At 52.9% G+C, this 4,169-nt stretch overlaps 1 long non-coding RNA gene across 3 annotated transcripts; it reads left to right on the top strand.

Annotated features, from left to right (window-relative positions):
• The first annotated feature begins 288 nt into the window (after positions 1-288).
• On the top strand, positions 289-3,792 carry LOC309862467. 3 transcript variants are annotated; one of them, XR_014310536.1, is made up of 4 exons: positions 289-439; positions 555-687; positions 805-1,094; positions 2,150-3,792. It is a non-coding gene; the product is annotated as an uncharacterized lncRNA (long non-coding RNA). The 3 variants fall into 3 exon arrangements; XR_014310537.1 differs by having other exon boundaries at positions 555-1,094; positions 2,188-3,792; XR_014310538.1 differs by having other exon boundaries at positions 555-1,094.
• Positions 3,793-4,169: the final 377 nt, after the last annotated feature.

Genomic DNA, 4,169 nt, shown 5'->3' with positions numbered 1-4,169 from the left:
CATTGCATTCAACACATGACACAAATGATCTGCTTTAATCCTCACAAGAATCCTATGAGGTATTATCATCCCCATTTTACAGAGAAGGAAACTGAGACCCAAAGAGATGAAATATTGTCCCCAATCCCTCACTCTTAAGAGGCAGGAACGAGTCTCTGCTCCATTATGCTGGCGCTACCAGTGAATGACCGCACCGGATACAGTGACGTCAGCACGCTGACGTCAGCACCGGCATAATGCAGCCGGCTTCCGAGAATGGAAGGTTTGGAGCTCCCAGCAGTTACCGAATCCACCAGCAGCTCAAGTAACTCCTGATGACCTTGGGGCCAAGCAAGCTGTGTGGCCCGGGAAGAGACCCTTGGCCTCCAAGTTCATCGGTTTCCCCTGACCCAGAGGACTCCTCCATCCCTTTGTTCCCGTAAAAGCAGCATTGCTAGAGGCAGGAACAAAAGTTGTCATCAGCTAGATCCAGCTTCTTTCTACCTGTCTGAGCCTTTGTGTTCCCATCTGTGAAATTGGAATGGGGTCTAACTTGCTCATTCTTCTTTCCCTAGTGTCTGGCACTGGGAATATAGCAGGAGCCCAACACATCCTGGCTGTGCCTTTCACCTCACACCTGACTGCAGGGGGCAAGAGCTGCGTGAGCAGAAGACGATTTCTAAGCTTTGAGCTATTTCTGAGAGCAAGGTATCTGAACCTCCATCCAGGGGAAACAAGGGGATTGGGGGGAGCAGCTGAGGGTCAAAGGCACCGTGATACCAGGTGTGCCCCTGCCTCCGTCTTCCCCATACCCTATCCATCAAGATCCAGTCCCAGGCAATCTGGATTCCCACCGTTCTCTCAGAATCCTCAACAGGCAAGTTCAAGACTTTAGGGTATAGGGTTCAGAGAGATGAATATTAGATGTCCCCGCAGGCCTCCCCAGTCGGCCTTATTTCTTAACGATGTCTTTCTGGATGCTCCCGGGAGCCCTGCCCGCCTGGCAGATATTGAATAAGGCAGAAGGAGCATGAAGGAAAAGCAGCATCTTGGAACGGTTGCCTAGTTACACACTGATCTGGACCACGTGGTCTCCGCCCCTCGGAGGACCCGAGGTGAGCCTGCTGGGGAAGGGGGGAAGGAACACAGGGCCCTGCACAGGGGGGGAAGAGAGGCCGCCAGAGCTAGTTCCTAGACACTGGGCCTTCCCTCTCCCACCCTCACTGCCCATGGATTGGAGCAGGGGACAAGGGGACAAGCTGCCTGGGTAGGAAGTCTGCCTCACCTGCTCATCAGCTGTGGGACTGAGGCATGTTGAGCCTGTCGGTGCCTCCCCTTCCTCCCCTTTAACCTGAGTCTGCTGTGTGTACTCTTGGGTCTGACGGGTACTATGAGTCCATACCCCACTGCGTTCTTGGAAGCCTCCAAACAGATGATAGAGGAAAAGTGCTGAGCACGGGGCCTGGAGCACAGTAGGCTGACCATAACAAAACCTAGTGCTGCCCAGTCAGAGCTGAAAGCTGATGGAAGGAGCGATCAAAGTCCCGAGTCAGGACCTGCCACCTGACTGTCGGTCCCAGTGCTCTGTGGTCCCATTGCAAAGAGAGATGCAGGGCTCCTTGTTCACAAAATAGCAAAGAGGTGCTGTGAAAGGTACTAAAATATGAGGCTTTTTTTTTTTTTTTTTTTTTTTTTTTTTTTTTTTGCTGGCTCTCTCGATGACTTCCAAGTACCTAGGAGATATAGGGAAGTAGAATGAGGCATTCTGCTTCAGGGGCCCTTTACCCCAACCCACAATGGACAGGCAACCCCAAATATTGCAACATTCCTAATGGGATGCCCTGGGTTCCCAAATCAGACAGGGGAAGAGGCTCAGCCCCGCTGGGCTGCACAAGGAATGCACCATGGATGGGGCTGCCGACCTCAGGCCGGGATGGCAGGCAGAGTAGGGTGCCCTACCCCAAGATGCCAGCGGCTATGCCCGCCAACCCTCCTCATTCACAGGCCCCTGCTGCTGGTGGTAGTGGGGATGGGGCTAGGGGATTGGGGAGCCGCTGATGGGGCCAGGCGTGGGATGTCGGGGGAGAGAGGAATCGAGAACCCACCCAGACAGTCAGCGGGAGGCAGGAGTTCACACGCACCACACCGAGTCTCCCGACCCTCTGTGCAGGCTCTGCTGTCCCAACAGATTTCACTTACGAAACACAGATTTAAAGATACATCGGCTGAGAATTTCCAGGCACAAGAGCAGAGCATGAAGACCCAAGTGCAGGTTCGGTGGGGCTGCCGTGGTTGCGCACTACAATGGTAACCCTGCCCCGAGTTCTAGTCTTCTTGTCCTAGCTGTCACTACCTCCCTGCTCTGAGCCTCGGTTTCCCCTTCTCTAAATGTGGGGGAGGGGAGGTATATGGTTTTTACACACTCTTCCAGCTTCTACCTTGTATGACTTCCATCCTACTGACACACCGTGTGGCCATGGGCAAGTCCCTTCTCTTTCTGGGTATCAGTTTGCCCATCTGTAAAGTGGGGATTCAATGGCCCCGAAGGACCCTCCCAAGGTTAATACTCAAAGAAGTGCCCCTTCCTCTCCTTTCTCTTCTTGAAGGGGACTTTTTTCCTTTTGGGGAAGGGAAGGTAAAATCTTCAAGCAGGAGTTGGGGGATGGGGTTGGCTGGGACATTCCCCGTCTCTTCCTTCTGGTGAACTTGGGGATCAGGAAGGGGAAAAGGAGCGAAGTACAATCAGCTTACGTTATGAAATTAATGTTTGCGCACCCTGTGAGGTAACAGAAAATATATACGGGTCTTTTGACCCTGTTCCTGACACACAGCTCTTGAAACCCTTGTAACTTGCTGGAAGGAGCGTCTTTTAGTTCCAATGAGGTGACTCTGGGTGGGGCCCCTGGAAGGAGGCTGGCCACCAGAAAGACCGAGCCACGGTCACAAGCTGGGAATTTTCAGCCCCACCCCCCCATTTTTCTGAGAAGGAAGAAGGGCTGAAAATACAGTGACGGATCTATCTGCCTCCATGAGGAAGCCTAAGTAAAAATCTCCAGGGTCCAAGGTTCAGAGGACTTTCCGGCTGGTGAGCGTATCCATGTACCAGGGAGGCGGCGCGCCCCAGCTCCATAAGGACAGAGGCTCCTGTGCCTGGGACCCTCCGAGACCTTGCCCCATGTATCCCCCTACAGTTTGTCCATGACCTTTATCACACCCTTTAATTAAGCAAGTGTTTTTCTGAGTTCTGTAAGCTGCTGTGGTAAAGGAATCCAGCCCGAGGAGGAGGTGGTGAAAATCTCCGATGTGTAGCCACGCTGGACAGACGTCGTGAGTAGCCTGGGGACCTACTCCTGTCCAGGGGCATCCAAAGTGAGGTGGGAGCAGCCTTGTGGACTGGAGCCTCCCTCTGTGGGATCCCACGCCATCCGTGGGTAGATTGTGCCAGACCAGAGGTCAATTTTAGGATTCTCAGCTGATGCTACAGAATGGCTTGTTGTGGGGAATGCCCTAATCCCCAATGTGAGGGTATCTGGAGGTGGGGCCATGAGAGGTAGGTAGGTTTAGAGGAGGTTCAGAGGTGGGGCCCCCATGACAGGATGAGTGCCCCTTTAGGAAGAGGAAGTGACACAAGAGCCTGGAGGAACGGGGCCTTCACCAAGAATTGCATCTACCTCGGGGCGCCTGGGTGGCTCAGTGGGTTAAAGCCTCTGCCTTTGGCTCAGGTCATGATCCCAGAGTCCTGGGATCGAGCCCCACATTGGGCTGTCCGCTCCGCAGAGAGACTGCTTCCTCCTCTCCCTCTCTCTGCCCGCCTCTCTGTCTACTTGTGACCTCTGTCTGTCAAATAAATAAATAAAATCTTAAAAAAAAAAAAAAAAGAATTGCATCTACCTTGATCTTGGACTTGTCAGTTTCCAGAACTGGGAGACATAAATGTCTGCTGTTTAAATCATCGAGCCTATGATATTTGCTTACAGCAGCCCGAGTAGCCTTTAAGGAAAAGGCTCACCAGCTAATGGAACAGAAAGACAAAGAAGAGCAGATCGTCAGAGCAGGTGAGAAAGCAGGCAGCACCGGCCGTTCATTCATTCATCTGTACATTCATTCATGCATTTGCCTGGAGAGGAGCAGCAGACTCTGTCCCACGTCCCTGCTTCCACGCTATTCCCTTGTAGTCCACTCCCCACCCA

Source organism: Mustela nivalis, assembly GCF_964662115.1.
Source record: "Mustela nivalis genome assembly, chromosome: 1".
In the NCBI taxonomy this organism is placed as follows: domain Eukaryota; kingdom Metazoa; phylum Chordata; class Mammalia; order Carnivora; family Mustelidae; genus Mustela; species Mustela nivalis.
This window is presented reverse-complemented; position numbering and strand designations above follow the sequence as displayed.